Raw genomic sequence first — 13,299 nt, 5'->3', positions numbered from 1 at the left:
CACGCGAAGGAGGAAGGAAACCCACCCAATCCTCACATCTCAAAGTAGTATTTTTGACTCTATTTTTCTATGATATCTCATGGTGAAGAGCTCTCTTCTTTTGGCATACAAAATTATGGCCTTTTTATGGTTGTCACACAAACCAGATAAAATAGGATAAGGGCTGGAGTTTGTTGTAATTTAAACTCTTTTGAATTTTAATTCGATTCCAACTTTCTCTCACCCTTATCTAACTTAAAAATAGACTTAATAAAGAAAATTGGGTATGAAAATAAGTTGGGAAGACCTCCTTTTCTTGTATATAATAGATCCATTCAAAAGCAGCCAACGTGTGGAAGGATATGGATAAGGTTATAAGTTAAAATTCAAACTAATTTGAATTCAAATTAAAACCAACCAATTCTTATACTTAATGAGTGACAAAAAAATATTATTTTCTAATTTTTTCACATACAAACTAATTTTGTATGGTGAGAAAAGGTGTGAGACAATTTAGGTGGTGAAAGGGATAGAGTCCTACTCATTTGGGACTCTAGGGTTTAACCAATTAGATTTCTTTCAAATCCAATTCAATTAGATACAAATAAAATATGATGAACCTAATCTAATTAGAATCTTATAATTTCAATTAAATTTGATCAAATCAATAAATTAATTAAGCCATGGATTCGATCAAATCAGGATCATTTCTCCCTTACCGATTATGTCATCTCATAACCTAATCAGACTTGACTTGATTGAATCAAATTCAATCAGACTTAATCCAGACATTAACACTCAATCAAATTGAGTTAATTAGTGATCTAATCACTAATTAATCTTCCATTAATGATAGAGTCTAAGTCTAGTGGGACTCTTCTCGAGATTCCCTATCCAGTTGGACTCTTCAGTAGTCCCCATCAAGTGGGACTCTTCATCAGAGTTCCCATTAACTGAGACTCTTCAAATTAGCCATATGATCGGAGAAAAACTTCTAATGTGTGTGACCACATAGGTTCGAACCTAAGTCAGTAGCACAAGAACTAATGTCTATACCAATCAAAGTAACCATCTAGCAATGGTACCTAACGTCCGGATAGGCCGAATGTATGCTAAGTAACACTCAAGAACCTATTTGAATATAGTTACCGTATAATTCATCCCTTTGACCCAAATGCTCAAGGTGACCTAGGATTTAACTTCCAACCCTGATATGGTCATCCACATTATATTTTAATTTTTAAGATCTATCACATGGATTACTCCGGCCAAGGTTTTACTGAATTGAAACAAACTGATACATTAACTCCTACTTATTCAGAGGGGTCAATTCTATCTTGAATCATACACTGACTTCACAAGTACTTGACTATACCCAAAAATCTTTCATCACTGAATTAAAAATTCAGATAGTCCAACATCAAAGCATAGTGAGCTGCTTGCAAGTCATCGTGGTGATCTTAGATCGGAGGGACACTTATACCTATATCCCTTCGGACTGACTCTTGATAGCAGAGTACTCTGAAGTTGGTCACGTTTAGTAAAATATACTCTTATATTTTATCTGCATGCCATACCAGCATCTCTACTCTCTTTGGTTAAGAGGACAACCAACCTATATGGCACACAATGACCTACACTTGATATATCTATCATCTTAGTAATAGCATATCATTTGGTCGTGAACTCATTTAAGGACTAAATGATATATCCTCCTATATTGAATCATGTAGTCCTAAAGACTTTGTCACATAACAAGAGTTCAAAATGAGATGTACATAGAAATAAAAAAACCAAATAATATTTATTAATTTAATAATTCATATATAATTATAATGATAAGCACAACTATCAATAGATTGATGATTGACTTTGGGACACAATTTCTAACACCCACACCCCCTTTTCTAATTTGATTAGACAGTCTTCTTGATAAGGCATCTATTCAAATTATATTTCGATAGTTGTCTTAAAGCGAGAGAGTTCCAAAAGGATGTGGTGCCAACTATTGGCACCCCTCTTCTCTTCACACGCATAAGAAACAAAGGGGGTGCATCTTTACACTCTCCCTCTCCTTCTTTTTGTGATATCTAGAGAGAGAGTCTCAAGAAACCTGAGCTCTCTGAGTCATGGTTTATCTGGTTTGAATTGGATCTCAATCAGATTCAAATCGAGTCTGAATTGAGTCAAATTTGAAAAGGCTATCAAGCCTGATCTAATCAAGTCTGAAATCCAAATCTGATTTGGATGATTGAACCTAATTAACATTAAATTAAATTAAATCTAACTAAATTAAATCAAATTTAAATTAATTAATTCTTAATCCATAGTTTAATCAGCCTCAATAAAATTACAATATTTATAATTAAGCCCCTGTGCTAACAATTGTAGTTTTCAAAACTGTAACGCTTACAAATTTATAGTTTCTAAAATTCAATCTATCAATCCGATTGATAATTCGAATATGATCCAAGCTATTGATCAGATCATATTCTTTTTGTGTATGATCCATCAGGTTTTATTCTGTCTGATAGTAAGACATATCATGATCTCCATCATAGTATCATCAAAACTTTTTTCGATGGGCTAGAATGATTCTAACTCATCTTAACAAGAATCGTTGATCCAAAAATGACCCTAGTAAGTTCTCACGATTCACCAGTGATGCCTAACAGCATGTAGTGGCAATCCAGCAGAATAAAAAAAATAAATCCTTAGGTGCATTTATCATGTGATACAATCTCTCTATCGTGAGTCCTGACTTGACGGAGATCATGGAGAACTCATCAAATCCCATCATTAGTCATACGCTAGATTAGCTCGACTCGAGTTCATCTATGAATCTCATGGAAACTCTTTTTCAGTATTCACTCTTATGATCAAAGATTTTATGAACTCAGTCTTATGAATCATATAGGACTTCTCTTTTTCTATCAAGATCGATAGATTCCATCTAGGTGCATCCTACTTCAAACAGTGAACCTGAACCTATAATAGCCAACATATATAGAAAGGATCCAAATGGCTAGAGACCAAGGGAATATATAGTCAAACTAAGTAGCCTTGCTATGAATAGCCAACACACCATAAGTCAAAGGACCAGTCACACTACTGCAACATCGAGAAAATTACTTGGATGTCACTCGCTCGTCAGTAATTTTCTAACAACCACCTGTACTCTCACCCCAGTGTCTCTACACTATAGACTCAAGACTCATCTATCCTAAAGAGAGGTGATCTGTGCACCGATCTTGAATGGATTGATCACCGTCTTTTGTAACAATCCTTCGATCGGGAGTATTTAGAAATTAACCACTAATGACATGATTCGTTATAAAGAGTACCCATCAAGTGCAAAATATATCCTAGAGAAGGGTATATGTCAGTCAAGATTGGCTTCTAGGGCACACATCTAATATTTAAAAACTTGAGTTAATACAATATGCTAGCATATCAAATTAACTCCTAGGATTTACATTAAATCCTAATTAAATTAGTTCAAGATTAAATCCTAAAGTGTGTGATCCATTGAATTCCAAATATAGCCAGCAGTGGACACAGACTCTTGATGTAATCCTAATTCGATTAGATTAGGTCATCTCAAGAGTCCTAATCAACTAGAACTCTTCTTATTTAATTTTTAAATTAAACTCTTTTAATTCTGACAAGTCCATAAGTCGAGATTGACGTCTAGCAATGTATCATCACTATTCGAAAGATTTAGAATTTTGATGAAAATTTATCAAAATATCCTTCAGTGGTAAATTATCATATAATTTAATCCTTCAGTCAAATAACATCCCAGATGAGCTGTGGGTATGGAATAATGTCAAATTCAATTGCTTATTTTTATGTATCTCGATCAAAAGATGATAATTCAGTTGATGATATATTAGAAAATCTTTTCTAATTATCATCCTATTTTGATCAAAGACTTTCAAAATCGTTTATCTATGAGATCATATAGAATGTTCACTCTTCTTATTAAGAGTGACTAATCTATTATTGATCACTCACAACCTCCATGCACACTTCATCATATTCAGAACACCCTACATAAGGATCAGAGAATCAAGTTAGAAAGTGAACCAAAATATAGATTCATATATACAAGGTACCATGGTGATCTCAGGTCAAAAGATTAGTTACACAACTCTCACTAGAGAACCATCAACTGATATGTAAATAAAACTTCATCAAATATTCTCTTGTAGGTCTATTCAGTGAACTTATTCTTTAATGAGCATCCATATCTTTGTATTAGTGTCACCACACAAGTGGTTGTGGGATCAACCACCCTCATTACTGAGCATATATAGGACATACCAGTCTTACCAGTATCATTGATCCCTGACTCAATAAATCAATGACTGAAAATATTTTAGATCATGGCTATTAAGAATTTAGATCTCACTGGCATAATCTCATTACGGCCCTAAAACCATTACCCAGACTTATGGAGTTCATTATAATTTTAAAAACAATAATAAGATGCAGCAAATAATGAATCGAAATATCTATTTTATTAAATATTAATATCAATTAAAAGAGTTTGGAAGGTAAAATATAGAAAACACCCGATCGCATCCAATACGTGATTGGCTTGTAGGGTATTATTTTTTCAATCTTCCACTTGCATTAAAGCCAATCGCCCCTATACTTGATACCCATGCAATCAAGATGGCGATCAAACTGCTACACTGACAAGACCTTAGTGAATGGGTCCGCTATGTTATTTTTGCTATCAACTCGCTTTACAATCACATCGCATTTTTCGACTATTTTTCGAATGAGGTGGAACCATCTTAGGATGTGCTTGGATTTACGATGAGACCTCAGTTCCTTGGCTTAAGCAACTACCCCAGTATTATCACAATAAAGAGGCACTAGTTGTTCAATCTCTGAAATCACACCTAATTTTGAGATAAATTTTTTCATCCAGATGGCCTCTTTAGCAACCTCACTAGTAGTAATGTACTCAGCCTCAATGACTGAGTCAGCAATAATTTACTGTTTGAAACTCATCCAACTTATTGCTCCACCATACAAGATTAACACAAAATCAGATATGGATTTGCTATCATCCAGATTATATTGAAAACTAGAATTAGTATAACCTTTCAGTTTTAAATTTGATCCACCATATATAAGAAAAATATCTTTAGTCCTACTCAAGTGCTTGAGTATATTTTTCACAGCTTTCCAATAATCTTCCATGGGATCAGCCTAAAATTTGCTTACAATGCCCAAAGCATAAGCCACATTAAGCCTGGTACACAGCATAGCATACATTATTGATCTTACAATCGAAGCATAAGGAATAGAACCCATTCTATTTCTTTCTTCAGGTGTCCTAGGAGATATCTTCTTAGAGAATTGTATGCCATGACCCATGGGTAAGTAACCTCTTTTACTTCCCTCCATGTTGAACCTTTTCAACACAAGATCTATGTACCTAGACTGGGACAAGCCAAGCATCCTCTTTGATCTATCCCTACAGATCTTTATACCAAGTATATGGGATGCTTCACCCAAATCTTTTATGAAAATTTTTTATGATAGCCATATCTTGACCGATTGCAACATAGAGATATCATTCTCAATGAGCAGTATGTCATCCACATACAAGATCAAGAAAATAATAGCACTCCTACTAGTCTTTTTGTACACACAAGGTTCATCCATATTTTTAATAAAGCCAAACAATATGACTGTCTCATTAAAGTGGATGTTCCAGCTCCTCGATGCTTGCTTAAATCTATAAATGGATCTATTCAGCTTGCATACATGATTTGCTCTCCTACTAGAGATAAATCCCTCTGATTGAGTCATATAGACTTTTTCCTCAAAGTTTTCATTAAGAAAAGTAGTCTTGATATCTATCTACCAGATCTCATAGTCATGGTATACAGCAATAGCAAGCATAATCTTAATAGACTTAAGCATGGCTATAGGCAAAAAAAAAATTTCATAATCAGCATCTTATTTTTGTTTGAAATCTTTTGCCACCAGCCTAGCCTTATAGTGAAGGAAAAATCGCTTTTTTTTTGTAGGATCTTCCAGATTCATCAAATCTGGGGCAGAATAATTTAAAAATTTTATCCTACGCTATTTCAGATCTAATGTCTGTTAGATCTAATTTTATTATCTGATATTTAAAATCTAAAATTAAATCTAAAAGTATGAGAAGTATAGACATACCTCAAGGGTAATCTGAATACTCTGTAGATGATCTCAGCACAGCCCGAGGTTCTGATGTAGCCATGCAAGTGCTTGGCCTCTACCGGTATCCACTCAGGCAGGACCTGGAACGTCTTCTCCTCATGAATCTATGCTCCAAAAATTAGATCTCTATCTGATTTGGAAGTACTTCAGAACTCCTTCTGAAGTTGGAGCAGCAGCCTTTCGAAGATGTCCTGTAGCCTTCCTGTTCCAGGCATCACCATGCCTTTTTCTTGCACCAGATGAACGTCCAACTCCTTGGATGTGAAGAGGGGAGATAGGAGAGCAGGGAGGATGTGGAGAAAAAGGGAGGGGGTGAGAGCTTTTGGGTTTGGGGCATAAAACAACTTCTTACTAAAACCCTAGGCGCAGAAGGGTTTATATAGACCCTGTATGCTGCGCAGTGCCACATCATTCAACCAATCAAAAAATTCCAATAAATTTTGAAAAAATTTTGATTGGTTGCTTGATATCATCTGATCACATCAGATAAGAACCCAAGCCTCTATCTCAAAATTGGTGCCAACATAGGTTAAGGACAAAGAGAGGTTGGCGCAAAAGAGTCCAATCTTATCAAGACTCTCCAACCTTATCCACTTGGGGCACCCACTAAATCCAATTGGGCTCGCACCATAATTTGATTATGGCACCCAATTTGATGTGGTTTGGCTCCACAAAAGTCCACCAATAAGCTCTTGTCAAGTGGCCTTCAATTTAAGATCCATATGTCAACTTTTGACAAATGTCCTAAAATGAAATTGGCAGGTGACAGGAATTAGCAAGTGCTTGTCTTAAATTCATCTCATGAATTAAGACAAGCATTTTCTGAACTGGACAAGCTTCATTTAGACTGAGAGAAATCTTTCCAAGATTCTCTGGATGAGTCAAATCACATTTGGCTCAGTAGAGACAGAAAATATTACATGAGGAGAAACTTAGGCTCAATCGTGTGTTAGCACGATTTCCTTAAACCTAATTGGATCTTATCCAAATCAATTGGGTTAGCCCAATTGATGGCATCCAGACCCTAACCCTTATTTGTGTGATCCAGTTAGGTTCAATTCCATATGGTAATGAGACATGTCATGATCTCATCATCGACATCATCGAAACTCCTTTCGATGGATCAGAACTCTTCTGATTCAGACAATTAGAATGATCGATCATCAATATCATTCTAATTGCTCCCAAAATCTACCAGTGACACCTAGTAGTATGTGGTGGCAACCCATCAAAATTGAAGATGAACCTCTTGGTGCAGCTACTTGTGTGATTGAGTTCCTCTATTATGAGTCCCGACTAAATTAGGGTTAAGGTGAACTCGTCAAACCCAACATCAGTCATATGAATCAATCGATCGATCCGAGTCCGATGTGAAACCCCAATGGAAAACTCTTTTTTCATTATTTCACTCTTCCATGGCCATGGGCTTAAGGACTCTGTTGGGTATAAAATACCCCCCGACCGAAGTTTGTAAAAGATCGACCCTTCCAGGGCTCTTCCAGCTTCCAACCTTGTGTGTGGCATCTCTCCAAACCCCCTCGATCGTTTGGACTTCTCCGATAGTGAACTTCTGCATTCGTCTACCAGGCCGCCCCAAAAGCTCTCTGGGCCTCACCACTAGCCGACCTTCTATAGTGATCAACTATTCTCCAAACTTCTTTCGGACTTCACCAATATCCGAGCTTCTTCGACAACGAGATTTCTACAGTAATCAGACTCCATCCAAGTTTCTACGACGGTCGATCGCCTTCAGGATTCCAACCGGGCTCCTGTGAGAGCCGAACTTCTACTACGGGCGGTCTACTCCGAACTTCTACTACGAGCAGTTTACTCCAAAATCCTACTACAGGCGGTCTACTCCGAACTTCTACTATGAGCAGTCTACTCCAAACTCCTACTACGAGCAGTCTACTCCGAACTCCTACTACGAGCGGTCTACTCCGAACTCCTACGACGGACGGTCTACTCTAGATATCTAGAGTAAGCAAATTCCATTCGAGCTTCTACTGTAAACAAATTTCTTCCGAACTTCCATTACAGGTAGACTTTAGCCGAGCTTCTTCATAGCCGGATCCCAGACAAGCTTCTACCATGGGGCAGGATCCACCAGCCAGGTCGTTACTCCGAGCTCCCACGACAGCCAATCTTCGATTGAGCTCCAATAATAAGCGACCTCCTTTCGGCCTCCCACAAGAACCGGACTCTGTCTGAGCTTCCACAGCGGATGGATTTCGAACGAGCTTTCGCAACAGACAGGCTCCAGCAACTGGATTTCTACAACAACCGATCGCCTCCGGATCCCTCAGACTCCTCCAACAGGCGAGCCTCCCCAATGCCATCCGAAGTCCACCACCGACTGACCTTTCGCCAAGTTCCTCATGAAATCAGACTTCTTCGGCAGATAATCTTCAGACGAGCTTCCACACCAGGCAAATCCCAAACAGACTTCCCTACCAATTGGGCTCCTATCGGACTTTGCCAACTGAAAGTCTTCATCCGAGTCTCTACAGTAGATGGTATCACCTGTAGCCTCAGCGCCCAAGGCCTCCGATAACAGTAGACTCATCAGCGACCTCGAAAATGTCCGAGCTTCTCCTATATCGATGAGACAGAGAGCCATTCTGCTCCATCAAGCCAAGCTTCAGCTGACAGATCTGAACTCTCTGGCAAGCCACGATGAGGGTCGCTATCCTACTCCACTCTCTGCAACGGATTCTATGCGGCTCCACCACTCTCTAGCAAGCCACGATGAGGGCTGCTACCCTGCTCCACTCTCTGCAACGGATTCCACGCGGCTCCACCACTCTCTGGTAAGCCACGACGAGGGCCGCTACCCTGCTCCACTCTCTGCAATGGATTCCGTGTGGCTCCACTACTCTCTGGCAAGTCGTGACAACGGCCACCACTCCACTCTCCGTAACCAACTCCACGTGGCCCTGAACGACCCTTGATGCCACTACTTTCCGTAACAAACTCCAGACAGCTCTGAATAGCCCACGACCAGGTGGTTGCAGACATCACTGTCAATCGGTTATGCTCTCCATCTATAAATAAGGACCTTGAGATACGTTCTTCTCTAAGCTCTGAACTCTATCTCAAAACTCTAATAAAATTTTTCCTCGAGCACTCCATTTCTGTTGAAGCAGAGTACTGACTTGAGCATCGGAGGGTCTTGCCGGAACACCCCCAACTCCAGTTTAGACTTCCTTTGTAGGTCCCGATGATGGCCGCGGTCATCTCGACTCCAGCTTTTTCGGCTTCGGTGGAATTTTGCACCAACGGAATTGGTGCTAGAGGAAGGGCGGCTCTGTGTCTTCGCAGTACCCTTGTTCTTAAAGGAGTGCTCGATGGGATTGCCTCCAACCATCTTCTCTGACGTCCTCCTGTCCTTCCCCTACTAGATCTTCACCTGATGCCTCCCCGAAAGGCATCTACCAGGCGTTCCATGGCCTCTGCGGCCAGATCTCAGGCTCTGGCCTCAACTCCAGTTTCTCAGACTCCTCCTCCTCCTCTGGCAATGATGGTCGGCATGGAGCAATTCGACCTGCGATTCAGCAGGTCAGAGGCCTCACCGAAGTAGTGTACGCCATGCAGCAGCAGCAGCAACAGTCGCAGGCATTAGTGTGGTTGGAGAGGGCATCGCCAGAGTTCCAAGACCCGACAGTAGGGCGGGCCACTTGGGCCAGTCATCCTGTCTTCTCCGGAAAGGGAAATTCGAGGGTGGAGAGCCCTCAGTCTGATCACGATTCCACTCCCGGAGGATCCCTACCTCCACTCTACCAGAAGACCCTCGAGACTCGCAGTCGAGAGGACCTCCTGGATCGAAGGCTCCACGAGATGAACAGATGGATCGAAGAGCTCCGCCATGCTCCCCCTACTTATGGTGAGGACATCTGTACTAACCCTCCCTTCTCTCAAATGATCATGCAGGAATCGATTCCGCTAAGCTTCAAGCTCCCCCAATTCGAAAGCTACGATGGGACCTCAGATCCGGTTGACCACCTGGAGGCCTTCCGGATAATGATGCTGCTCCATGGCTCGTCAGACACCATCTTGTGCTGAGCTTTCTCATCCACTCTGAAGGGAGCAGCAAGGAACTAGTACTCGACGTTGAAGTCGGGTACCGTCTTCTCCTTTGACCAGATGAGCCACCAGTTTGTGGCTCATTTTGTTAGCAGCTGGCATCCCTGGAGAGGCTCAGAGTCCCTCATCAATATCAAGCAAAGGGAGGGGGAATCTATTCGGGCTTACGTCAACCATTTCAACGTCGCCGCGTTGGAGGTCCAGAACTTGGACCAATCAGTCGCGATGGCCACCCTGAAGGGTGGTCTTTAGAAGAACGATCTTTTGTTTTCCCTGGAAAAGAAGATCCCAGGGACTTTGCTGATTTGCTGGCTCAGGCCGAAGGATATGCCTGAGCAGAAGAAGCCTTCAAGATGAAGGATGAGGAGATCGCGAAGGAGCGGCAGGCGGGAGACTCAAGCAAGCCCGCAGTTGAAAAAGGGCCGAGTGAAGCTTGACCACATTCTCGAACTCCTCCCAGACACAGGCATGTTCGGACTCCTCCCCGAGCTCGTAAGAAGAGGAGCCCGGACCACAAAGTTCGACAGAGCTCTTCCCCCGGAAGATTCCATAGTTATGCCCCTCTCAACGCATCGAAAACTCAAGTGCTGATGGAGATTAGGGAGCAGTTGCCAAGGCCGGAAAAGATGTGCTCGCACCTCGAAAAGTACAACCCGAACAAATTCTGTTTCTATCACCGTGACCACGGCCATGACATGGAAGAATGCATTCAGCTCCGAGATGAAATCAAAGAGCTCATCAGGCGAGGTCGGCTCGACAGATTCATTCGACGCTGATCTGAAGGTAGGGAAGACCGAACTAGGGCCCTGCCGCAGTCGGAGCCGCCGAGGGAAGAGCAACCTGAAGATCGACCTCCAATTAGGATTATCAGCTCCATCTCAGGAGGACCCCGATGGGGAGCAGACCTTCCGTGGCTATAGGATTCGAAAAATCTACAAATGTATTACCAACAACTTTGCCCTAAATAAAAATCTCTTTCATATTCACGTATTTTTTCTTTTGGCATAAGCTTATAATGGCAGGAAGTAACTCCCCCATACAAATGAAATTAAGCATGTTAGGAATAGGAGGAGAACCTCATCCTAACATGAGCAAAGATGAAGGCCCGATTTCTTAAAGACCGGATGGGGGGAGAGGCCCTTGCAACGACCCTTATGTGCCCCCACAGCCTTGTTAGGAACAGGAGGAGAACCTCGTCTTAACATGAGCAAAGATAAAGGCCCAATTTCTTAAAGATCGAATGGGGGGAGAGGCCCTCGCAACGGCCCATATGTGCCCCCATAGCCTTGTTAGGAACAGGAGGAGAACCTCATCCTAACATGAGCAAAGTCGAAGGTCCGATTTCTTAAAGACCAGATGGGGAGAGAGGCCCTTGCAATGGTCATTATGTGCCCCCACAGCCTTGTTAGGAACAGGAAGAGAACCTCATCCTAGCATGAGCAAAGTCGAAGGCTCGATTTCTTAAAGATCGGATGGAGGGAGAGGCCCTTGCAACGGCCCTTATGTGCCCCCACAGCCTTGTTAGGAACAGGAGGAGAACCTCATCCTAACATGAGCAAAATCGAAGGCCCAGTTACTTAAAGATCGGATGAGGAGAGAGGCCCTTGCAGTGGCCCTTGCGTGCCCCCACAATCCTGTTAGGAACAGAAGGAGAACCTCATCCTAACATGAGCTGAAACTGACTGTCAAAAACAAGTGGAGAACCTCATCTTGACACAAACAAAGGCTCGGTCGATCAAGATCGGACAAGGAGGAAAGCCTCCTTAACGGCCCCTCTAAACTCTCACGACCCCGTCAAGAGCAGAGGGAAGACCCTCACTCAAATACAGAAGAAAAGAGGAGATGAAAAGAGAAAACGACGAACTACGCCAGCGATAAGTGAAAAATGAACTACATCAAAGGCACAAGGAACCTCGTCTCAACGAGGAAGAAAACCCTTGTCGAAACTCTCCAGTCTCTAAGGGTGAATCAATACAGCGATGATCAAGAATCTTCAAACAACGTCGACATCCGATAGGATGAAAGACAAAAGAAGCTCAGTAAATAATGACTCAAAGCAAGAATAGACAAGGTAATGAGAAAAGTTCCATTTCATTTCATTAGTAAAGCGTGCGTTATGAAGCCTTTGAAGGTCGAGACTCAGGGGACCTCACCTCAACGAGGAAGAAAACTCTTGTCGAAAATCTTCGGTCCCAAAGGGCGAATTGGCATAGCGACGATCAGGAATCTTCAAACAACGTCAACGTCAAACAGGATGAAAGACAAAAGAAGTTCGGTAAATGACAACTCAATACCAAAATGGACAAGATAAAAGATAATTTCATTTTCATTTCATTGATGAAGTACGCATTATAAAGCCCTGAAGGCCAAAAACAAAAAGAGAAATGACCAGAGAAAAAAAAAGAATACATAAAAAAAAAAGAGAAGAAAGGAGCTCTAAGGAAGCCCAACTTCTTTCGATTTCGAGCTCTCGATTTTAGTCCTTGTTAGGGATTGCCTTAAGTTTTCAACTTCTTCCTCTAGTTCCATCTTTCTCAGTAGCATATCCCGGTACATCTAGTGGAACCGCCGGCTCTCACCCTTTGACTCTCGAAGCCTCTTCCTCAGGACCTCGGACTCCGCCTCGGCATCTTTGATCGCCTGCTGCTCGTGGATTAGCTGAATCTTCAGCCGTTGCAGTTCGGCCTCCTCCCGCCCAAGTGCCACAGACAATTCTGCCATGGTCCCCCTCAAGGAGCGGAGCTCATCAGAGCCTTGTGCAGAGGCGAGCTGGACTCTCTCAGATAAATGCCTCCGAAGGCAGGCAACTTCGTCGGTCACCGTCTGGAGCTTCCTTCGGTAGTCCTCTACTTGCCCGCTCCAGCCAGCTCGGTAGGCGTTGTAGTTCGCCTCAAAGTCCTGCAGCTGCTTTTAAAGGTCAGAGAACTTCTGCGACCAGTCTCGATCACGGTCGGCTTGGACCGTGAGCCAGGATGAGCTCCCTTCCAACTGGCCGATCTTCTCCCGTGCGGC

Source organism: Elaeis guineensis, chromosome 6, assembly GCF_000442705.2.
Source record: "Elaeis guineensis isolate ETL-2024a chromosome 6, EG11, whole genome shotgun sequence".
Lineage (NCBI taxonomy): Eukaryota > Viridiplantae > Streptophyta > Magnoliopsida > Arecales > Arecaceae > Elaeis > Elaeis guineensis.
Note: the sequence above shows the minus strand (reverse complement) of the source record.